Here is a 26491-nt window from a genome sequence, read left to right as displayed (position 1 = left end):
CCTACAGATTTCTCCTCACAATGTAGAACCAAGCATCATTATATGTGACTGCTAGATGAATTAAAAATGCTTCTTTCTGCTGTTTCCTTCTGGAACATGTATATAAGTCTGAAGTTTTGTTCTAGCCCTGTCCCCAGTTGCTCTAGGGTACAAAGCCAAATTGAAAACAGAAAAAAACACCCAAAACTAAATACGTGAGTTTGAATTTTTATAGAAATATAAGTCACTAAGCTGGTTAATTCCAAGTGTTAGTATTGAGCCAGGATGCACTGACATCTACAGGTTCCATCATGAAAACTTAACCCAGGTTAATAAAGGTATGCCCGTGCTGTGCATTTTTTGATGCATTAGTTAATTAATACCTCACAGATATTCAATTTGCGAAGGTTTGAGTGCCTCAGGATAAACTAATTATATTTTAATTGAGTACTTACAACCCCTAACAAAGAGGGGTTCATTCAGTCCGACATTAACACTTTGCATTAAATGAAATGAATCTACCATAGATTTGTTCCTGAACAATTTTGTTACTAAACTCTGTAAAGGTTTTTATAAGACAGTTTATTACGTAGTGTATGGCAGAGTACTTTAGGAGAGCATTCATTTAACACTCAAGGGCAGTGGATTTAAATATTTTTTAGTTGTCCAACCCTTACTTCAAATAAAATATATGGAAAAGAATTGAAGCTAGGGTGAGTATACTCAACTTAGTCTGTCCCCTGCCCTTTGTTTCCCTCTCACACACAATCCAAATCAGCAATTCCAGAGGAAACTCTTACTACCAAAAGGGCTATAGCATTTTGAAAACCAATGCTAGAGGGAATATGCATTTTAAAAACCTAGGATGCAAATATAGAAATATTTTCATAAATACCATTTTGGCAAAAAAGGATTCTTGCCAGTTTTAAAACATAAGATACCTAACTCAGTGTCTTCTGAAGACTAGGGAACCAATAAATCCTAAATTTTGTTAATGATGTTGTTGTAAGAATAAAAAGTACCTTGGAGACTTTTGGTTTCTGGTCTTGAATAAAAGGAGCTCGGAAGTCATCAGTCTTACCCCCCAAACAAGAAAAAAAGCTGAATAAACTGAACCTATCACAGCAGTGAGGTCACAGGGCAAGCCGTTGCCCAGAAAACTGTAGAAATGATAGGCAGATACAGAGAATCACAACATACCAGAGCAGAAGCCTGAGAATAAAAATCTCCACAGGAACCAGTACTAGAGGAAAACAAAACAAAACAAAACAAAACTAAAACTAAACTAAACTGTAAATGACAAATTGCTAGAAGCTCAGTGTGGACAAGTTTTCAGATTACAAAAATCCAAGGGGTGCCCAATCTTAAGTATAGAAAGACTCAATACCATCAAGGTTTCAGTTCTTTGAACTTGATGTAAAGATTCATTGCAATCCCAATAAAAATCTCAGCAAGTTATCTTGTGGATATTGACCAAATGATAAAAAGTTTATATGGTGAGGCAAAAGACCTAGAATAGTCAACACAATATTGAAGAGCTAAGTTGGAGGAATGACACTATTTATTATGGGCTGAACTGTGTTACCTCCAAATTTATATGTTGAAGATCGAATCCCCATCTAAACTCCCAGTACTTCAAAATGTAACCATATTTTGAGATAAGATACTTAAAGAGGTAAATAAGTTAAAATGAGTCTTTAGGGTGAGCCCTAATCCATTGTGACTGGCACCCAGTCACAAACATGCCATCTTCTGAGAGAGGCCTCAGAAGAAACCATCTCTGCTGACACCTTGATCTTGGATTTCAGGCCTCCAGAACTGTGGGAAAATAAAATTTCTGTTGTGTAAGCCACCCAGTCTGTGGTATTTGTAAGGCAGCTCTAGCAAACTACCTTATTTCAAGACTTACTCTATAGGTACACTAACTAACTGAGACAGTGTGGCACTGATGAAAGACCAGTAGATAAACAGACCAGTAGATAGAGCTTAGAAATAGACCCACACAAGTGTAGTCAACTGATCTTTGACAGGGGGCAAAGGCAATTCTACGGAGAAAAGATAGTCTTTTCAACAAATGGTACTTAAACAAATGGACATCCACATGCAAAAGAATGAATCTAGACACAGACCTTACACCTTTCACAGAAAGTAACTCCAAGTGAATAAAAGATGTAAAATACAAAGCTATAAAACCCTGGAAGATAATACAGGAGAAAATTAAGGTGACCTTGGGTTTGACAATGACTTATTATATATAATATCAAAAGCACGACCCATGAAAGAAAAAAATGGTAAGTTGGGTTTCATTAAAATTAAAAACTTCTGTTCTGTGAAAGATACTGTTAAGAGAATGAAGACAAGCTGCAGACTGGGAGAAAATCTTTGCAAAATTCCTATCTGATAAAGGACTGGTATCAAAAATTTAGAAAACGCTCCTAAAATTCAACAGTAAGAAAACATACACTCTAATTAAAAGCAAAAGATCTGAACAGTCACCTCACCAAAGACGACATACAGATGGCAAATAAACATAAAAAGATGCTCAACATTATATGTTATCGAGGCACTATAAATTAAAACGAGATACTACTACATACCTATTAGAACGGCTCAAATCCAAAACACTGACAACATGATAAAAATATATTTAAAGCATACATGTCATAGATCAGAAATGATATCCTTTGTCACTATTTACACTTACAATGAAAAATATATGTCAACTTAAAAATGAAAAGGTACGTATTCTTTAAAAAATTATTTTAGAGAATACTTAAAAAACATGAATAACATGATCCCTACCATGCCGTTTAATATTACCTCACTTTTTATACCTCAACTTCTGTTTCCTTTGTTCTTGGGCAAATTCATGTTACTCAATGCCCCACTTATATGATAATTTAAGTCTCCTGCATTCTCTCCAAGTCTTCTTCAAGATTATACCAGATACCATGAATACCCTCTCCCTTCATTCTGAAAGCAAAATAATATTTCTATCACTTGAAATTATAAAGCCATAAAGCCAGTATTTAAATATATATTACTTAAGAAGAAGGTATAGGAAAAACAAAACAAACAAACAACAAAAAAAGGGATGGCATTAAGCAAGTCAGTAGCCAGTTAATTTCATAGTTGATACAGTATAATACTTTGTCACTCTTGTTTAGTAAATATAAATAAAAAAAATTGAGATTGCATGAAACTAAAGGTGGCTATAATTCAAAAGTTACAATGAGAGTTGGCCTTTGGAGTCTGTTATGGGTTGAACTGGAGCTTAGCCATTCATTTGAAATGTGACCCTTGCCAAGTGACTTAACCTTTCTGAATCCCCTCATCTGACTTTGAGGACTAGTTGTGGGAATGAAATGGCACAATACAGGTAATGTGCTTTTGTCTGCCACTATTCAGTACTCAATAAATGATAGCAACAAATGATCTCATTATCGTTATTACTACTAATATTAGCTCCCAAATTCATTCATGCTTGTACATAATTTAAATAGGGAAGGGGAAGAAAATGAGATAGTTTGAGGTAAACTGAGACAAACATCAATTTAAAAGTGTTCTTTGAGCATTTTATCGTGTGTCAGACTGTTCTAAACAGAACAGAGAAAAATCCTTATTCTTGTGAAGTTCACACCCTAGTACCAGAAGATGGAAAATGAACATAATAAATGGGAAAATGATATAACATGTTAGAAGGTGGTCAGATACTACTGGAAATTCCAGATACTCTGGAAAATACAGAGCAGATCAAGAGTAACAAGGAATGGCAGAATGGGGGTGAACTGCTACTTTGAAATGGATGGTCAGGAAAAGCTTCATTAAAGTAGTATTTCAACAAATATTTGAAGGTGAGGAAGTTAGCTATGAAAAGATCTGAGAGAGGAACATTTCAAGCAAAGGGAATAGTCAGCAAAGGCCCCAAGGCTTGGCATGGTCAAGGAACAGCAAGGAGTAATAGCAAGTAATACCAAGGGTGGTTGAATCAGAGCAAATGTGGGGAGAAGAATAAAACCTGAAATCAGAGAAAGGTAGCCAGATGAACTGGGGTCTTGGTGGCCACCAAAGGACTTCTGAGTGAGATGGAGATTCGATGGAGAGTTTTGAGCAGAGAAATGACACGATATGTATTATGTTTTAAAAGAATCATCCTTCTGGCTGCTGCATGAGAACAAAATGGAGAGTTTTGAGCAGAGAAATGACACGATATGTCTTATGTTTTAAAAGAATCATCCTTCTGGCTGCTGCATGAGAACAAAATGGACTGAATGGTAGCATTGGAGGTAGTGAAAACTGGTTTCACTATGAATATATTTTAAAGGCAGAGTCAGTAGGGTGGATGTTGGGTAAACGGAGATTGTTTTAAGGAGGAGAAAAAAATCTTATATGAATATAGTGTTTTCAGAGAGGTGGGACTTCCACAAATTCCACAGTATAAGCACCCAAGAGGTCTGAAACTCGTATGATATTGTATTTCAATGATACTTGAATTTTTGAAAAAGTAGGTAAGAGGAGATGTGAGAACAGAAACCATGAGTAATGTCTGCATTTCCCACAAGGCCTACCCCGTAACTTTAACATTGTATGTGCTTAATAAATACATACATTTTAAAAAAGTTTACATGTATTAATTGCTCTATCCCAGTTCCTTCTCATGACTCCTGGGGGCAAGAACTCTATCCCATTCAATTTGTCACGATCTCCTTCCTCTCCTGCCCTCACTCTTCATTTCTATTTCACAGTGATGATTTTTCCTGCTTGCAAAGAATTTATGTGCTAAGGAAGTCAGATGGATACATAACTACCTTTTCTGTAGGATTAGCAATAAAAAGAGGAAAGAGGAAAAAGAGGGTTGCAGCAGTTATCAAGCATTTAGCTTCAGTAATTTCCAAAGCTTCATTACTGCTACACGATGTACACCTAGCATACTTTACAATCCCGGGTACTTTTTTTTTTTTTTTAAGATTTTATTTATTTATTTGACAGAGAGAGAGACAGCCAGCAAGAGAGGGAACACAAGCAGGGGGAGTGGGAGAGGAAGAAGCAGGCTCCCAGCGGAGGAGCCTGATGCGGGGCTCGATCCCATAACGCCAGGATCACGCCCTGAGCCAAAGGCAGATGCTTAACGACTGAGCCACCCAGGAGCCCCCCCCCCTTTTAACTAGGTACCAGAAACCTGAATTAATGAAGACATCGTTACTGATATTATATAAACAGGTAATGTTCAGCTTTGTTTTGGCAATACGGACAGAATGTAAATTCAGTTCATAAATGTAAAATCAAATTGTTTCAGAATTCCTGTTCCTGAATAAATCATGTTTAATTTTGTGTCTTCGGGTTTGAGAGAAAAACCATGCCGGGGCGCCTGGGTGGCATAGCATTGAGCGTCTGCCTTTGGCTCAGGGCGTGATCCCAGCGTTATGGGATTGAGCCCCACATTGGGCTCCTCTGCTATGAGCCTGCTTCTTCCTCTCCCACTCCCCCTGCTTGTGTTCCCTCTCTCGCTGGCTGTCTCTATCTCTGTCAAATAAATAAATAAAATCTTTAAAAAAAATTAATTTTGTGTCTTCGGGTTTGAGAGAAAAACCATGCCCTGGCATTTTTCAAACAGGCCTTATGTGAAGACCTCAATGCTGTAGGGAAGAATGGTTTAGCTCCATTTACTTCCAATCCTAAAATGCATAAATGGCAAAATGAAGAAAAATGGTTGGTAGGTCAAGCTAAAAAGGTAACTCATATTAACAGTCCTAATAAATGAGACTTTCCATATCAAGTGTTTTGGCGTAGCTTTCTAAACAGACTCATAATACAGACTTCTATCCAAGTTAGATAGAAATAAATGTTTCCCGATATTCTATCTTTTATTAAAGAAAATGTGTCAACCAAAGACGTGATGACTGGTAGCATCACACTTAGTTTTCCTATTAAAATGCCAAGAGCATGCAAGCAATTTAACACACCAACTCAGAGGCAATTTTTTTCCTTATTTAGTAAGTGAAGAATGTGTCTTCAATGCTCGGGTGTGAATCCTTTATTAAATAAAATGTTTTACAACTTAAAAATGCTCTAAAGGGTTACTAAATAGTATTCCATTAAATGCTCTATTAAGTAAATTTTTCAAGGGGTTCTACATGAGAAGTGCCTGGGTGGCTCAGTCGGTTAAGTGTCTACTTTGGCTCAGGTTATGATCTCAGGGTCCCAGGATTGAGCCCTGCTCAGTGGGGAGTCTGCCTCTCCCTCCCCTCTGCCCTTCCACCCAGCTTGTGCTCTTTCTCTGTCTCTCTCTCTTAAATAAATAAATAAAATCTTAAAAAGAAAAAAGAAGTTCCACACAGATCTTGTACTGTTTACTTACATTAAAAAAAACAACACAACACTATGAGTGACTTTACTTTCTCCAATGCAGTAAACAGACTGATGACTTGCTAACAGTATATCCTTGGATACGTCCAAAGGTTACACTTTGGTTTGTTTTTATGGTCATATACTACATCCCTTAGGTCAAAAGATTATTTTAAATAATCAGTTGTAGCCTAACAGCATCTCTAAGAACCCCTCCAGTTCCAGTTCCATTAAATGAAGTAACAATGAGCTACTTAATACATAATCAAAAGAATCAAGAAGAACAGCATATTATATTGTGTACTAGGAATTCCAAACATATTTGGTGTGTTTAAAGAAATATTTTCAGGTATTTTCTTTTATATAATTCATATCTATACCTAGAAAGATTTGATCATTAGAGTAGTATAGTTTGTTAGGATAATTGATAATGGGATGAGAGTTTATGCATCAAAAACATGGCTTATTGAAAACTATTGCCATTTCATGATAGTTTTATTAATTTCTGGTTTTCAGTCTTCCACCCTTAACAGAATATCATGAGTTCATATGGAAGTCATTTGAGAACATGTTATTAGAATTGTATAGTACTTGAACTGTGCATGTAATGGCTGTTTGATTGAATTATTACTTCTAATTCACAAATGCTCAATAAAAGTCATTTCTGAGGAGTTACATAGTAACAGAATAAACACTATTTATAACAAATGCCATTATAACAAAATCCCCTTATAACAAAGGACTCCAAAGTCCCAAATGATGGCTCATATATTTTTAAAAGTAATAACTGATACAACTTCAGTGTAACAAAACAACTTGTACAGTCCCTTAGAAACTTCTGCAACACAGAAGCCCTTTATTGACTCATGTAATAACAATGAGATGAGTATAGGGTACACTCACACTGGGTCCATCACCATTAATTACTTAAAACTGGGTCCAGTTGAGTAGGCTGGTGAAGGCTATGGAGTGATCAACAGAGGTATCTAGAGGTCTTCCTACCTGTATCGGAATTTAGGGTTGAAAAGCACCCTAATTACAGTCATCAGCCTCATCCCTGCCACCCTCCCCCCCTCACCCACCTTCTATGCCCCCACCAGAAAAATGAAAATGAATACTAAGCAGCTGAAAGACAGACTCTGCTTAAAATAAAGTTCTTGGCGTGAAAGAATGGTAATATTGTAGCAGACCTAGAACTTAATGACCTCTATTAGCAACCTGAGGCCAAACCTTAGGTCACATGATTACTTTAGAGGTTCACAGAATTTTGTATACAGCAGAGTCAGGGGAAGAGAAGTGCTTTTTACAGTCGCTTCACATGTTAGTCTTGTTGCTTTCTATCCTTAGATGCTGCAACCATTATTCACTGGGGAGCTCAATGTGCCATTAGAAAGGCTATTATGAGGATATGTGTTTTGGGGTATCGAGGTTGAGTTATCTGCATCTGAACATGCATATGTGTCAGTTAAGATTATTAGGTGCTAGGCTAGGCAAGGCATTTGTAATGTGCCTTTTAGTCTACCTGGAGTAAAGGGGAGGGGGATTATCTTGTTTATAAGGACATAAAGTCTTATATTTCAATTTAGAGAGCAATTATCTAAAATGTATTAAATCTATGAAATCATGTATAATGTATGATGTTTACTTTTAGTGATTGATATTTCTTTCAGTGGTTTAAGTAATATGAAATGAATAATTGCATACTTCCCACTGTACATCTTAAATACTTTCCCATGGCACAAGGTTAGTTAAATTATTTCTGTTCTCAGTCTTGCATGTTAGATGAGCTACGAAATTCACCCTTTAAGTTCTGTTTGCTAGTGTTAAGACACTAAAAGATTATTTATTATTATTATTATTATTTTTTTACAAAAAGCTTCTAAGTAGAGAGTTGTGATTCCGTGTGTGTGTGAGCAAAGAAACTATTTAACTAACTTTCATGGTTTTATTTTGAAAATTAGGCTAATGTGTAAGGAAACTAAGGCCCTTTACTTTCTATTTGAAATCTTTAATTATAAGCATTATACATTTGAAAGGCATCCTAAATTAGGTATTATCTTAGCCCTACCTTTATTTACTTTTACATAATTATCCTGATGAAAGATATAATTATGGCATTATACAAAATTACTAACCCATTTTTTAAAATTTTTCCTAAGTGATAAACACATTACATATGGATTAAGGCAATAAATCTCCAACTAAAATAGCTAGGATTTAATTGAAAAGTGGAAACTAGAATTCCTATTTCTTGGTTAAAAAAAACCCCCACCTTATGAAAAAGAGTATTTGGGGGGAAATAATAAATTTTAAGATATAATTACAACTTTCTAATTACATAAAAAATGTTTATTTTAATGTCCAATGTAGAGAAGAAAAACTGAGAAACATGTCTTTTAAAACCATGGAAAAAGCAAAAGGCTCTCTTTGCTTGAATTTTTCATTTTGTATTATTGTGGCGTGTCATGGAGACAGAATCACAATGTGACATTTTTACCTTCATCTTTGATGTCTGCAGCATAAAATTATTACTCTTAGAGCAGTAAGAAGGAGTCTCCTATTTAGAAAACAATGAAGCTTATTATATAATAATAGGAAGGAGAAATCATCTTCCCTAAGTAGCAGAGTGGCTCCCAATCCTCTAAAGGAATGGTAAAAGAAGATGGCCAGGACATAACACTTCCAAACTTAATTTTAAACAATGATCCAAATTATCATAAAGTAATTAATCATGTTTCACTCAAGTGATAATAGATATAAATGTCAATTGACTAGGAACAATGAATATGTAGGCCCATGGGATATTACTATCCAGTGTTATCAAGATGTTATCAACTTGGCACCTCCCTCTATTTTAAGGGTATATTTTAAATGCTCAGTTGGTTTGGCTTTAATTAGTCATCCTGATGGGTATTCATACCCAATCTTTACCATATGTCTACAGAGGCAAGAGGAAGAGATGATATAGACAAGGTAAAAAAAGCATTTAAATTTGAATTAAAATTATTGGACGGTGTTTTAACACACTAAAAAACATAGTTTCTCATTAAAAAGGAGAGTTTTACATAAGCCAAAGATTTAGAAGGAAGTCAATATAATGGTAGAAAAGGGTCACTGGAGTGGAGAAGGAGCTAGCAAAATCTTCACCAAGTAGGAAAGATCAAGTTACATATCGTATCAAAGTGGGTTTTGTTTGTTTGTTTGTTTTGTTTTGTTTTTTGCTTTTTTAAGTTCTAGGTTGATATGGAGAAGTAGTCCAACCTTAAAGACAAGAAACAGTTTATTAATTAGGGAAAATTAAAACAGGCTGGTATGGCTACTATGCCAGGCGCTGCATTTGGGCTTTGAGAATTGATTACTTAATGCTCTTCCTCAAAGAGCAGACAACTCAGATCCATACGGAGAGTTAAAGATATAGTCAGCAATAAGATAATATACAATTAAAAGCTGGTTAAGAGGGTAGATCTCATGTTAAGTGTTCTTTTTTTTTTTTAAAGGATTTTATTTATTTATTTATTTATGAGAGAGAGAGAGCAGGGAGAGTAGCAGAGGGAGAGGGAGAAAAAATCTGAAGCAGACTCAGTGCTGAGCACAGAGCCCAACATGGGGCTTGATCTCTGAACCCTGAGATCACAACCTGAGCTAAAACCAACTGTTGGATGCTTAACCGACTGAGCCACCCAGGCGTCCCTCATGTTTTAAGTGTTCTTATGACAATTAAAAAAGAGAGAGATTTAGCAGATATATGTAGCAGATATATTACTATATTTAGCAGATGTAATATTTTCCACATATTATTAGTTTCTCATTCAACAAATATTTACTAAACACCTACTGTGTGCTACATCCTGTGTTAGGTGCTGTGTATGCATTAGTAAACAAGAACATGACACAATTTCTGCCACCAGCTTATGGCATGGTAGACAGAAACATCAAGGAAACAAAAAACTAAAATAATGTTTAAAAGTGTAAAAATAGAGGTAATTTACAAGGTACTCTAGGAGTACAAAGGTAAGCTACTTGACTTGGTTTTGAAGAATCAGGATAGACGTTTTAGAGGAAGTGACATCTAACTAAAGGAAGAACAAGATTGACCTGGCAAGAATACTTGGAAGAAAAGGAGAATATTTTTGGCATTTACAAGAGACCTGGAAGTGACAAAATGGGCCACTATGGGGACTACAGGTACAAGAGTCAGACTGCAACTTGGAGTTCAGGCAAGAGATGGGCTAGACAGGTTGCCAGAGACGAGCACCGGACTAGATTAAAAATTTACCTAAAAGTACCTCCATAAAAATTTACTGAACAAATTTATAAAAATCTACAGTTAATCTGGACCTCACATAATTAGTCCTTGAAACTTTATTGACTCAACATGTACATTATATTGAAATAACAAACATTTCATCCTAAGTCAAGATATTAAAAAATCTGACAGAATTTCTCACACTTCTCTCTATGGCACTCTTACACACACACACACACACACACACACACACACATATGGCACCAAAGTAAATCTCATCCCAACTTTTAAAGCAAAGATGAGGGAATTATTTTAGTGGGAAGGAACTATTCCTTCTCGATACAAACAAGTGACTTGAGTGTTGTCAATCATTTAAAAATAGTCTGAAGGCACAATAATTTTGTCTTATGTGATGGTGTTAAGGCTTTTTTCAGGATAATTTTATAAAACATTTATTAAGAGGTATGAGCATTTTACTTTCTTTTCTTGTCATATTTTTTATAAGATTCATGGTGTACCATGCTTAGGCATATATTTTTTAAAAATGTTGAAAAAAAGGTTATATTAAAACCCAAAACAAAAAACATAATTATTTAAATATTATACAAAACATCATTTTAATCTGCTTGTTTTCTAAATTTAAAATAAACATTCTGCTTTCCAAATGAAGCAATTACTTTTTCAGATCATAACTATTCAATAATTACCATTTTTAAATTTTTGAATATTTACTGCAAAGCAATGTAGTATCAACTTTTCTGATTAGAAAATAGATGCTTGCAGGAAAAATGGAAGCGATTTTATTTAAAAAAATATGCAGATGCATCCTATAATAAAAAAGTACATTTAATGATCATATAATTAGATGGGAGGAGTAACTGGGTATGATAAGATGAATGGATCACAGCTTTTACTGCCTAAGTTAAAATTTAGCACAAAATTAAGGCTGCCTACCATTAGAATTACTGTATAAGTTAGACTTTTTTCATTTGATTGCTTTGAAATAACGTATATAGTTTACTAATTTACTTTGATAGTACTCCCTTTTCTTCAGAAATATGTGTCATAAAATATATTATGCAGCTTACTGGTAGAAATTATACAGTTGAAATTAAAAATGTGGAAATATATAAATAGGTTACTTTGACACTCTTTTCAGGATACTTATTTTAGGTGATGTTACTGAAATCTCATGTGATTCACTTATAACCATTGTATGAGTTGAAATAAAAATACTGTAGAAAATAATAAAAATTAAAGATTACATTTGTTAAAAATAATTTATATTGCATTAAAAATATGAGTGTTTCACTTATTATACTGACTAAATAATTACATGATACTAGAAAATTAATTTACAAAAATATCCAAATAAAGTTGATGGTTATTTGACAACAGTTACTCTAGAAAGGCTCTGTGCAGAATGCATTAGTGACTATGCTACTGTTTCATAAGATTATAGAAAAAATTGCCCTTATTAAAAGGAATCTTTTCAAGGGAATAATAGACTTTAATTAAAACTAATAGACTATCAGGAATAAACTTATTAAGTGATTGCTGTGATGAACTAACTTGGGCCAAACTTTCTAGGCCATCTGAGTATCTTTAGATAGAATCACATTTCAACAATTGAGGACAGGTTAAAAAGATACCATTTTATCACAACTTCTATATGTGGTCTTTGAAAAACCATTTTAACATCAAAATGCCTTTTTTTAAGTCATCTCAATCTTTTCTTTTACAATTTAAATCTCATATTCATTTGCTTCTCCATGTTTGTTGTTAAAACTAATCTTATGATTAAACCTCTATATACATTCCCGAAAATTATTTCAGATTTCTCATTTCTCTAAGATATTAATAGTAAGTCCTTTAACATCTCCTTGTCCATCATCTCAAAATATTTGATAATTTCTTTTTTTTTTTTTAAAGATTTTATTTATTTATTTTACAGAGATAGAGACAGCCAGCGAGAGAGGGAACACAAGCAAGGGGAGTGGGAGAGGAAGAAGCAGGCTCATAGCAGAGGAGCCTGATGTGGGGGCTCGATCCCATAACACCAGGATCACGCCCTGAGCCGAAGGCAGACGCTTAACCGCTGTGCCACCCAGGCGCCCCTTGATAATTTCTGATTCCAAAGGAATCACAAAAAGAATATAGGGCAGTAAGTAAGTTTATTTTAAAGTCTATATAAGGAAACAACGAAAAAATTAAAATATTTCCTGCTACAGTGTTTAATTTATTATTCTTTTCAAATCTATTTATCTTTAAAATCTATTTTTTTACCCTTAAAATAAATTTGAAACTTATTTTGAAAAATATTTTTATGTTAAAATGAGATAATTAAATCCTTCTTAAAAGCATTTTTTGTAATATGAAAATTTATTGAGATGGTTCAAGAACTGGTAAATTCTGGTAGGAGCCAAACTACTAGAAAAATCTTTGTTTTTTGACAATTGTGGTATATAGATAAGAGAACATTTTAGAAAGCACAAATATTTTTTTTAATGACCATGATTTTTAATTTCATGGTGAAGTTAATATATACTATACTTATAATACCCATATATGTATACTTATAAGTATGTACTTATACTTCATGGTGAAGTTAATGTATACTTATAATACATATATACGTATACTTATAATGGCAGAAAATGTTCACCAAACATTTTTGGGTAAAAAAAAAATCTGTAGTGTAAAAGCAATCCTAATGAAAATTGGAAAAATTAGAGTAAGAGAAGTATCTCTCTTCTGCTACAGGCATAGTTTAAGTCTTGTTTCACAAATAAAAGGACCCTCCCTAGCATATGGAGTAGTTGCCATGTCCTCCCAGGGATGGTCTGTAGCTATGTTCACCTCAGGCTCATCAAGAAGAGGTGAACTGTCAAATATAATTTCAGTCATAGGGTGGTTTGGTTGAGACAGATTAGTGGTATGCAATCACGATAGATAGTTTATCCTAGTTCCAAAATGCCGCTTGGGAAATCTTGAACTCAAATGAACAGAGACTCAGTCATTATTAGTGTCAAAAAGGTATACAGAGACAAAATTTGGTTGGCAGCACGAAAGATGAATCAAGGCGCAAAAGTGACCAATTGCATGTTCAAAATCAAAATTGAGAGGCATATTAACAGTTTGGAAACACTTTAAATATCAGAAAAGTCATACATTATTAATTGTTCATTGATTAATATTTAAAACATGTTCCTCCAAAATAATATATTTTTAGGAAGATAATATAAATTACATGTATTCTCTTATTTCAAAATCTTTATTCTCACTGAGATGCAGAATAAAAAGGCCCCTCTTAAATCTAGGATTAAGACAGTAAGATACTTTCAAAAAATTTATTACTCTCTTTCCTTCAGTTGAAAATTCCAAGAAACCAGACTTTTTAAAAGAAAAATTGGTTTTGTGAAAATATATTAACATTTAAATGTTACATAATTTGATGACTTTCTTAGGAAGAAATCAGTATATGGTAAGGGTATAAACTTAGAATGTGGAATAACTTAATCTAAAGAACCTTCCAAATATTTTCTAAACACTGGAGAATATACATTTATAAATCGTAAAATACATTATTCTATTAGCAAACACAAACTTTGGTAGCTTTAAACCAACCCCCCCAACCCAACTGAATATCCACAAAAAGAATGTCCTCAAGTGTCACTGCCTGAAGTGATATGCTCTGACAAATCTAACAGCTCTTTCTGTGTCATTCCTAATGCACTTGTCACTCAGTATTATCCATCCTCATTAATGACAATGGGAAAGTTTATCTTGGGAACACGTTTTAAATCATCTACTCTTTACAATGGGACCATGAAATCTCTTACAAAACATGAGGCGGGAACTACTCTGACAACAAAACCCCTTCCTGGCAGCTTTATTCTTAATTCCTGTTCAAGGAGTAATCTGTTTATTATAAAATCATACAGAACAATATATTAAACAGAATTTGAAACAAGAATAGCTAGTGTGATTTTCAAGCTTACAAGTATTTTTACAACATTTTTATTAGGCTGAAAACACTAAGTTGAGTCCTTTTTGTGTGGTTTCATGCAATCTTTTTTTCTATTCTACATTATAAACACCTTTGAGAAGGATTAGTTTTATCTAATTTTAAAACAATTTACAAAGGCCAAAGACATTAATCGTTACACAATTATTTTAAAAATAATATAGACATAAAGTAAAAGCAATTTTGACTAAAGCTGTCCTCACATGTTTAAATTTTCTAACTAAAATGGCAAAAGATTCCAACTCAAGTCTCATACAGCTTAAAAATATTCTGACCAGTCCCAAAATTACTTTTAATAATATATTTATATTTTAAGCTTTAATGTGGTCTTATTTCCTTCCCTAAGAAATTCCTACAGTTTTTAAAAAATGGAGTGAAAAATGAGCAAGACTTCTTGATCCACAGTGGTCACTGAAGCCTTCTGCTTTAATTTGGCTATCAATTACATACACTAGGTAGTGTGGGTAATGAGCAGCTCATCTTTCTTTGGTATACTTCTGCTGATAAAATCAAAACTTGTTAGAAATATATCCTTATGCTTATTATTCAGTCATCAAAAGTTTAATGTGACATTTTGAATAATTTACTTATGGTAAAATAATTTTAAATAGATTACAATAAGTTTGAAAAATCACATTTAGTGTTGATTTTCTCACTTTAAATCATCTGAAGCTCATTTGTGAATTCAATCATGCTACAAACAAAAATACTAATTTTTAATATTTAAATTGCATGGACCTGTAATTCATGAAGCCCTTTTAACCTCAGAATTCAAGTCTATTACTTCAACATTTCTAATTAACACCTTATTTAAAAAAAAAAAAAAGAAAAAAGTTCCTTTAAAGGATGTTCTAAAGATTATATGTGCTTCATGTTTAAGATTCTAAGTTAAATGTACAATAAATAACATAAAATGGCTAATTTAATTTATAATGTTTTATAAAAGAAACACCAAATCTAAGGAAAAATAAGAAGATATGCACATAAATTTTAATTGTTTTTCATATATTATGTGTTTATTAGGAATCCAGTTTTATTATATAAAATAGCAATTAATGTGTGGCTTCAAAAGGCCGAATTAGTACTAATGTAATGGGTGGGAAGTTGCCCTAGCATCTGAAAGAATTTTCTAGCAACTGTAGTTGGTAGAGACTGAAATGGGGTGCCTCTAAGAAAGTGAGTTCCTCATGAAGACAGAGAGGCTGGGTGAGAAAATATGTGCATGCAATAAGAAGCTGAGTTTGAAGCCCTTTAAGCTCCCTTCTGATTTTAGCATTTTAAAAAATCTAGGTATTTTCTCCAAGAGACACACCTGTATTTTTCATTCAGAAAGTGTAAACCACACGTCAAGTGATTATATGAGTTTCTTATTACTCAAAGCTTAATTTTAAGACCATCAAGCATATCCTCTACTTAATTCTTTCAGTGAATTTTCCTTAAAGTACGTAGTCTTCTAAAGCAGTGGTTCTTATTCATAGCAAACTTTCTCTGTAAATGACCAGATAGTAAATATGTTTTGCCCTTGTGTGCCATAAGATGTCAACTTAGTGATGTAGCATGAAAGCAGCCATAGTCAGTTCATAAACAAACAGGCCTGGCTGTGTTCCAATCAAAGTTTATTTAAAAAAACAGTGAAGCTGGATTTGGCCCATAGGTCATAGGCTGTGAACTTCATGCTTTAAAGCATTAGGGGTGAAATTGGTTTAATATTGTCTTTTACTTATCTATTTCTACTTGAACCAAATCATAAGAAACTTTCCAATAAAATGATGGGAATGTTATAATATTTGAGTGCTAAAGCAAAGAAATGGCTCATATTTATGGCACTATGAAGACTTGATCACACTTCCAAAATATCTTCACATGTTCTCTTTCTGTTTCTTGAGTAAATTACACATTAAGTCAATAGGACCCATGAAGGAAATGCATTCAGCTATAAATTATGCACTGTAAAGCTTTTCTTCTGAATATAATTGTCCTTAAATTTCTATCTGGCCAGAATGGTTTCCCAGGAGGAAATTCTTAAGAAGACAAACTAAAGAATTAGATTGGGACTTGTCAGCTCCATGTGCACAAAGAGGTCAGTAGGATGATTCTTCAATAGTGATAGTTCTGATGATTTGTTATTATGGAAGTGATATTAGTTGCTTTACTACCAATATACATTTAAATCTGAACTTAACCAAAATGTTGTATTTATCTTCCACTGTACATAATTATTTCACACTTAACTCCTGAGTCTCGCAAATCTTTAGTAATATTTTTCTGTTAAAAGCTAGAAAACCATAAAGGCAATAAAATCCATTCTATTGGCCCAAGAGGACCAGGCATATTAACAGGCAATTACTGGGTCAAAGGGGATTAGAACGTATATGTACTTTAAACCCAAGGAGGATCAGAACTGATTCTTGTCTGATTCCTGTCAGCTCTGGGGGACTTTTATGAATTTGGAAAATTTATTATAAAATCTTTTAAGATGAAGCATTCAAAATAATTTTCAAGTGACAACAAAATGACAGTAAGGAAATATTGATTCAAATAGAGTACCAATCACTTTCTGGTAACTAAAAATTATATATTTCCTCACTTTCTAGCTGATATTTCTGAAGACTACAGCTCGACATCATTTCAGCTATAACAGTTCATTATATTATTAGCTGATTTTGAAATTTTTTTGTTGAAGTATGATTGACACACAATATCCTATTAGTTTCAGGTGTACATCATTGTGATTTGATATTTTTATACATTATGAAATGATCCCCATAACTTTAGTTACCAAAGTTATTACGATATTGGTGACTATGTCCTATGCTGTACATTATATCCCCATGACTTATTTATTTTTATAACCGTAAGTCTGTACCTCTTAATTCCCTTCACCTGCTCCCCCACCCCTCCCCTCTCTGAAAACCAACAGTTTGTCTCTTGTATCTATGAGTCTGTTTATGTTTTGTTTTGTTTGTTCATCTGTTTTGTTTTTTAGATTTCACATGTAAGTGAAATCCTATGGTATTTGAGTTTCTCTCACTTATTTCATTAACATAATACCTTATAGGTCCATCCATATTGTTGCAAATGGATCAGCTGCTGTATTTGAAGGTTATTTTATTTATTTAAAACCTTAGAAGTAGATTAACCATTTATGAAAACTCAGACTATTAAATAGTCTGAAATGGGGAGATTTTATAGTCATATAATATGTTTTGAGCACTGTCAAGGGGACATTCATTCACTCATTCATTCAATAATTTTTGAGCACATACACGATCAGGCACTGAACTAGGAAGAGGGGATACGATGATGAGTAAAACAGACATAAGTTTAAAGCATTTATGCCCCTAGATGAACCACGTTTTCCCAAAGTTTCGATATTTTATAAAAAAGGCTTAAGCATGATCATGATGTTTTCACCGTGTTAAAGAAGTATGGCAGCAAAGCCAAACAAAACATTGAAGAGTGGATAGTCAAGGACTAAACAAGCAGAGTTGACCTGGATCAGGGATATTCTTGGCTGCTTGCATCATGATTGGCCTTAATGACGGGCCTTAGTATTTTTCTATAAAAATCAGTCCTACAGGTTTTTGAAGTGTAATTTATCATTATTCATTTGATTTCTGACTCAAACCCATTGCTAAATTACTTTTGTTTGACCCAGATTTGAATTGGCATTGGCTACAAATTTAAATTTTTGATAGTATATAGCAACCCCCAAGATAATTAGGAGTGTACAGTTGTGTATCTGAATGGCCAAATTCAGATGGAAGAAGCTAGAAAGTGCTGGATAAATTTATTTCATTAGTATATTTTTACTAATTTGATTTTGAGAACAAAAAATGACTTACACCTCATATATATATGTGTGTGTATGTATGTGTGTGTGTATATATATATACATATATATATGTATACATAAAACACAAAATCTAAATGCATTAAAATTACTGTAAGGTACAAAATATATTAATCATTAGTTTTGCTTTCATTCTAAAATCTTAATTTATTGAAAATCAGGTGAGTGAATTCATTCAGCACGGATCATTACTAATACTTTATCTGCACCACCATTTATTTCCCTCAGAGTGCTAGAAAGGCTATGAAAAATAATGAAAATAAATCACTGTCTAGTTTGATTACTTTTTCATACCTATCCCTTACAAATTTTGAACTTTAATACAGAAAAAATGGGGTATATACATCTTAGCCATTTTGAAACATGCTAGTTTTAATGGTAAAGAACATTTGAACACTACCATTGTGCTATGTTTTCTATATCTGGACATGATCCCTGCATTTAAACAACTGTGTGTATGGGTGTATGAGCAGTTTTCTTTAAAAACTATAGCTATACATTTTAGTAATTTTCTATAATTATATCAAGAATAGAGTACTAGTGCATTTGGTTTTGCTCAACATTTTAGCAATTTGTTTGTAAAAATATTAATAAACTAGTATTGTGTTAGCTTTTCCCTTTGCCCACTGAATACAAGATAAGTTGACCCATTTATTTACAGGCTCAACTAGGGCAATCCATTTCATGCTATAGCACTGACCCTTAACAAAGATCTTGTAAATGAGTAGCCTATTACAATATGTACAAGTGACCTTTAATTGCACCAAGAAGCTTTTTGTTACAAGGGTTTTCAATGCTACACCATAGCTACAGTATAAGTTGGTAAAATATTTCTTAGGTTGTTGAGCAGATATATCAACAACCCCTCTACCTATCAAAATATATACACAAAAAAAGTGTGAGGCATTTAACTAAGTCTACATTATAATAATGCCTTTTAAATGACTATTGATCAGAAGGATAAGCTGTTTTTCCAATCATGGAAGAATTAAATATTTAGAACTTGCACAAACAATTCATTAAGTCATTAAAAATGTAATAAAATACAACTTTGTTCTTAATAAAATAGCCTTTGGAAACAAAAATAGTTATTTCAAACTTGGTACTAGCAACATTTTATAACAGGAAATTTTAATCTTAGTAAAAGACAACTCTTCTCTGAAACTTTTACAACTTTGAAATGTTTAGGGAATCATCATATATCCAACAAAACATACCCAAATACTCAAATACATTCCAAAAGTTATTTATATTAAGTAAAGATACTTAAAGCAAAATTTCAATGAAGTATAGCATCAGATATTTCACTGATTTACTCAGAAATTTCTGAATGAGTGCAATATATTTTTGACAGTTTTACAAAAAATTGAAACCAAATACTCCATTTCATTAAACCATTCATATTAAGTATCTCATTTCTGGAAGGCTCATGCCAAAATGATTTAGTCTGATTCTCTACAACAATGGTGGGTTGACTTGACAGCACCTGACAAAACAGTTCAGTGAACTTCACTATACCAGATACAAAGAACCTGGACTGGCTACTCTATGAAATGTCCACTGTGGCGTGGAGTTATGACAGTAATAACTCTGATGAAACTTTAATTTCTCCTTAAATAAGAGAACTGCTTTACTAGTTTTGTGGTTAAAAGCATTTCCATTACACCTCAGTTTCTCTTAGTCTCTTAAAAGTTCTGTCTTTTAAAAACTAATAATTTATATTTAATCTTATATTTCCTTAAGGAGGAACATTTCTTATACTAAACTGTAGAAACTTTTTTAGTAATATTGATCAATAAAAAGGAAAATATTTCACAATCATAAGATTTATTGCTTAACTTTGCTTAAAGATGGTATTTGAAAGACTGCCAATAAATGAAACATTTGCAACAGAAAAAGAAATAGGTATTAATATGAATGGATCAAACCCTCATTAGAACAAGTTATGATAAAAAAGGAGGCAAAAAAAAAAGAAATTTTAGGAAACTGAATTTGGTATCTTATTACTTTGTTAATTATATATGCCTTAATTATCTCACAAGATATTTTTTGATGCTTCAAAGATGATATATGTAAAATAATTTAGAAAAAATATAACAACATGGTAACTATGAGCAAATTAATATTTGCAAAAATACCTGCATGTTGAGTATAAGTGAATACAATAATAATACACTGTAATTAAATTTCAAAACTTTTGAACCATAACAAAATAGCAAAGGAAGGGAACCCTGTTTCTTTGTATAGAATATTTTCCCCACTTTATGTAGCTAAGATCTAGAAATCCTACAGAAGTTGTTAGTGTTTTAGGGAATGGCTTTATAGTTTTTTCAAATTAATTTGTCTATTAAAGAACACCAACCGAATACCAGAAGTTAGTAAAAAAAATAAGGAAAAGAACAATCTTGCAATCGCAATGTTACATAAGGGAGAAGCTATGATTAATCCAATCTGAATCTTAAAAGGTATTTTATAAAAAATAGAGTAGAAATGCTTACTAGGATCACAAGAATTTTTAACATGAATGTTAAAAGAGTATATATCCATGTGTGTGTGTCTATTTCTGAGGTTTGTTCCTTTTTATGTCTCAGGGCAGAGGCTTTCTGGCTCATGCACTGAGGATGAGATGGCAGCAAATCTTGTGGCGTGGGGACTAGCTGCTGTTTAAGAGCCCAGGCTTTGGTCTAAGTGTCCTTTCTGTCAGTTATTAACTCTGACTTTGGATGTTAGGTTACTTGATCTCTTTGAACTCTAAGTTTCCCCATTTATAAAATGTAGATAATCATGGTACACAGTAGTTGTGAGATCTCTGAGGTAATGGCAATACAGCACTTGCAATAGTCCTAGGCCCCTGTTAAACACTCAATAGAACTTTTTATTTTTAAATCAATAATAATTAACAGAGCTCCTGAACATGTTAACTTTGCAGTGTAATTCTGTATATGGAGTTAAAAAATCTGGATTTAATCCTAGCTCTATGACTTTGGGAAGGTTACATAACTCTTTATATTCCCTAACATTAAAATGTGTGTAATAATGCCAATGGCAAGGGCTCCTGTGAGTATCAAATAAGAGTTAAATATGGTAGTGTATGTGTAAGCACCCAACACAATGCTGAGAATGAATGAGATACCCGATACATGTTTTTAAATACACTAATGGTAGACATGAGTTACTCTAAAAATAGTACTTTAGCAATTTAACAAATATTTATGAAGTACCTACTATGTGTGCTTGGGATTTCGCCACAAAAAAAAGACAGACAATGTCCCTAATCTTGTGAAGCTTACAGCAAGTTAGGCTGAATAATGTTGAAAAATAACAAACAAATTAACTGATAATCAATTGTAGTAATATCTGTTACACTGAGAATTAAAATAGGGCACATGATAATAGATAACTGAGTGAATAATTCAGATGGGCCAGTCAGAGAAAACCTCTCTAAGGAGGCTGAGATATTTAACCTGCAATCCAAAGACAAGAAAAAGTCATGAAATGATGGAGGGATGAATATTCCGGACATTTGCTGTGCGAAGACCTTGAAGAAGGACTAAAGATGTTTTGGGTACAAAAGTATTCCCAAAGTTACCGATATTAATCATAAAGCTCATGGGTATCATATTTATTAAGCTCTAAAATGTGTTCTTACTCTTCTAGGCACCTGGGAGGTTATATTAGTAAAATATATGTTCTCACCTTCCAGCTAACGAAATGGGATAGCCATGATTTGTCATCATTTTTTATTTTCTGTTTTTCTGTCTTCCTCAGACACCACAAATAGCACATTGTGGGAGGAAGTGGTTTAGGGAATACCACATAAACTGGGTGAATTCTGCTACAGCAGTTCTACAAATGCTGTAAGAAAATCCTTGAAGTACTGCAATATAATTTTCCTGGAGCCATACCCTAGAATACATACAGAAATGCTTGTATCTGGAAAACTCAGGAAAGAGGAGAAGAGATTTTTTTTTCTCTTTGTATCCTTAGACAATGCTGAATCTGTACCATCCTGGTCTCAAAAGCGCGACTGCTGGACTACAGGTACCACAGAATCTTTAACAGACTCACGGACTGAAAACTATTGGGTAAGATTCTAAATATTAGACTTTTGCTTTGTGCCACCATCTTGCTATTCAAATACATGCTTTCTTTATATTCCTGACTAAAACGTAGTATGAATTAGTATAGAAATTAGTGCAATGTGAAATATTAGACTTTAAGTTCACTTATAAAATGACCATTTTTATATAAAAATTATTCACAGTCAAGGTGTCATAAGATAATTAAAAATACTTCTCAAAGAAACAGGATTCATTTGATGTAACAAAGTATAAGTTTAATATCTCAGGTGTTGATGACCACACAGAAACTTTAAGACATATAATAACCAAACATGAATTTCCTTGCCAAATGAAGCAATGATGTTCTGCCAACCCAACTCACAGGAAGCATGTGAAATGAACACAAAAGCAAACAGGCCCTATGCTGCCTAAGGGAAAGTCAGCAAGATGGCAGCTTCAATCATTCGGAATAATACTAAAGTAGCCTTAGGCTTTTCTCAGAATGGAAACATGTCACTATTACTGCAATATTCCAACAAATCAGAATGCAGAGAAAAGAACACTTATGCAATCACATCCTGGAAGGGCACTTTACTCAACATTTAAGTGGAAAATAATTATAAAGAAATTTCAGAAAAATTGTCAGTGAACATAAATGACTCAGGGAAAAAATGTTTTTTCTTTTAATGCGCTTAATAGATTTTTAAAAAGCTTACCACTTAGAAAAAATTTCCTTTTACATTCTCCTTAAGGAATTATTAATGTAAACACTAATTTTTATGAAGTGGTAAGTGAAAAGTTTGGGATTCAGGCTGCCAGGAAGAAATAATTCATTTTCCCCCTGATACAGTACTATCACTTTGGAAGTTTGATCAAAGGGGATAAACTTTCCCAACATTTATATAGGAAGTTAAAAAATGCTTCAAATATTTTGGGAACTTACCTAATCAGTATACTTTTAGCATGTGTCTAGTCATGTAGCCATCTTTGGTCAATCATCAAAAAATCAAAGGCAAATTGGCATGACTCAACCCTAACTTTAATACCGCATGATTGTGTCCTGTAAGCTTGTTTTGTGTGAGAGCTGCTGTGGTTTTAGTAGAGAGATTAACAACCGGACCTAAGCTGGCCTCCAAACCTTGCCCTGCTGATGCCTCAAGCTCTTTGAAGTCTGACCATCATACCTGGCAAAACAACAGTGAGAACTAGGATGGTGTCAGATCTAATCAAGTTGTTCGCTGCAGCATAGCTAACTATGGGGTTCACTAATTGGCCCAATTGCGGATTATACCTTTTGCTACAGATTCAAGACAATAATTTAGTTAAATGATGTTTTTTTTCCTTATCTCTTCTAATTAAGATTCCAATGTGGGAAGAAATAGGATTAGACAGAGTCTCAAAACTGTGTTCCCCTTAAGGTGGTATGCACTTTTGATAGGCTCACTATGGCATGTGAAATATATAAGAGCACAGTATTACCAACTTCTGGAAAGTCTGTGAAACGTATATGACCCTACTGTATGTCTACCTTACTTAGGAATTAAAGTGTAAATAATGGGATGGTAATATAATGAATATATTAAGATGTAAACATGTACAAAATGACATTTCCATTGTTAAAGAATGTTAATTTGAATTTACTTTTGACAAATGATTTGATCTATATGAACAGATGCCTATGTTCCACTTTGCTTTTCTTTTGCTAACTGCAATATATCTGGAATTGAATATTTCAATATTTGTGGAGGGCATCACTATCAGAAAAGGTATATCGGACTACATGGTCCACTGTGCCACAACTTGATGCTCTTGAACCAGGCATTTATGTTTCCATTATTTTATTTTAGTGACATAATTGTTAATTGACAAATAAGTTAACCAACCCTCCGCTGTACCTCTAGGTATAGTAAACAGTCCCCTTTCTACTTCCCATTTAAAACTGGAAAGGCTATTGATACAAAATGTAGGGAAGTAAGGAAACCTAGGACCAAAGATATCATGCAACTCTACATTGTCCAACATTGTCATAGTGACTGTAAGAGTTTATGCTTTTCCAATATGTAAAAATTTCAAATAATTCTACTGAATCATATCAAGTATACTTTATAAAGCTAATTTATACTGATGGCATATAATATTTTGGTCTGAATACTTAAGAGTGAATTTTCTAAGTAAGTGCATCAAAAATAATTGTTACTAAATAAATACTGGTTTATCAATTCTTCTGTGAGAAAAAGTTCTTGATGACTGGAGAGGTACCTGAGTCTTGTGTTCTGAATTAGGGGCAAAGTATTAAGACGATCTTGAGTAAACTTATCTACTTTGATTTTTCTGGACTCTCAATATTCATTTAATGTGCAAAACCCACATAAATATACTATTTATGATAATTACTATTTTTGGACCAATTAAAGCCTATGTAAGTATTGTTTACCCTTATTTTGAAAATTTGCTGTTATGATATCATCAAATTAAATGAAGCCACATTTCAATTTTTACCAAATCTTACTTGTTTAGGTATTACAATTACATTAAAATTACCAATACAAAGAAAAAACTGGTTAATGATGATCCCAACAGTAGAGAAGCAAAAATTACAGAACTGAAAAAAAATACAAGTCTAAGTAGTCACTTCAGCTTGGAAGTGAAACTATGTACCCGAGTTATATTTCTCATGGAAATTAACGGAGAAGGTAGTGTTTATACGTCACTTGACTAGTGGAGCTTACATAATATTTATAGCTGTATTACTTGGATAATTTTTCAAACTCCATAATTTATCTTTATACATACATTTCAGCAAGGATTTTATACCTGTTAAGTGTATGACTCTGTTTTTAGTTCTGGGATAGATATGAAGATGAAAAAGACATAGTTTCTATATATTGAGTCTACTATTATATCTTAGTAAAGCCTGTTGTTAAAAAATATTCAGTTACTATGTAGAAAGTATAAATAAGCTAGTAGAGGGCCTGGTATGCGATAAAGGCTTAATAAATCTTGCTATGATTGAATAAAGGTTATGTGGTAAGGCCAAGGAATAAGTAGTATGTCGTGGTTAATCAAATATGCTAGAGAGTTACTATGCACAGTTTACAAGGATTATAAGTTTTCCAAGAATTGGAAAGCTATTTTTTTTAACCTGAGGCCAGACTGAATCAACCTTAAATTTTCTCTTTTTCTTATCCAGAATACATGCCAGGATTTTAGTGTCATTACTATAGATATGATTCTGCTATGGTTTTTGTAGAGGGCTAATTTATAGAGCTTCATAGCTGATAAATACTAGGTATTAGTAAAAATTTACTGTGATTAGATAAATGCTTCCACTTGAATCTGAATAATACCAATAGACATTCCAAGAAGAAAGAAATATTCTTTTGCTTTTCCATTCAGAAAAATTAAAGACTGCTGTTTAAAGCTGCTCTACCTGTTAGATGCCCTTGGTGGCTGTTAGTATATAAAAAAAATTCAGTTTTCATATATAAAAAGAGGATTTAATAAATCAAAGAAAGGACCCTAAAAATAGAGATGAGGGTATTTTCCTGGGTTTTTTTGCTCCTTGTTTCCAAACATGCCAAATTTGAGACCATGTGACTGATAGAAAATTCCATCATGTAACAAATCTACCTGTATGGAATCAGAAAACTTATTTCTGCTTTACCTGCTAAACCACCTTTCTCTTCTGAAAGTAAAACACAGATTCAATGCCTGCTATATTAGAGTCCCACACTTTACAGACTAGTATAGATTTTATTATTTTTTAGTATCGGTTTTAAAAAAACATTTGTTGTGCATATTAAAACAATGTCACTTGATAGATAATTTTCCCCTAATAAAGGAATCCTCTTGTTTCCAATTTCTTCAATATGTCACCAAAGACTTGCTATCTCTTCAGGTATGCATTTTATAAGGTACAATGCTGTATCTAAATCATTTAGTCTTATGTGAACCACATGATTTTATCTTGTGTTGTAATA

At 33.1% G+C, this 26491-nt stretch overlaps 1 protein-coding gene and 1 long non-coding RNA gene across 3 annotated transcripts in view; one reads left to right on the top strand and one right to left on the bottom strand.

Annotated features, from left to right (window-relative positions):
* ELP4 (elongator acetyltransferase complex subunit 4) overlaps positions 1-26491 on the bottom strand; it is a 244991-nt gene that overhangs the window by 93169 nt on the left and 125331 nt on the right. The gene's annotated exons all lie outside the window — the stretch shown is intronic.
* Positions 1-26491, top strand: part of LOC117796728 — a 112187-nt gene that overhangs the window by 78488 nt on the left and 7208 nt on the right. Inside the window, exon 2 of the long non-coding RNA XR_004621380.1 lies at positions 22438-22535. This is a non-coding gene — a long non-coding RNA (uncharacterized LOC117796728). The remainder of the gene's footprint in view (positions 1-22437; positions 22536-26491) is intronic.

Source organism: Ailuropoda melanoleuca, chromosome 16 (assembly GCF_002007445.2).
Source record: "Ailuropoda melanoleuca isolate Jingjing chromosome 16, ASM200744v2, whole genome shotgun sequence".
NCBI classification, from domain to species: domain Eukaryota; kingdom Metazoa; phylum Chordata; class Mammalia; order Carnivora; family Ursidae; genus Ailuropoda; species Ailuropoda melanoleuca.
This window is presented reverse-complemented; position numbering and strand designations above follow the sequence as displayed.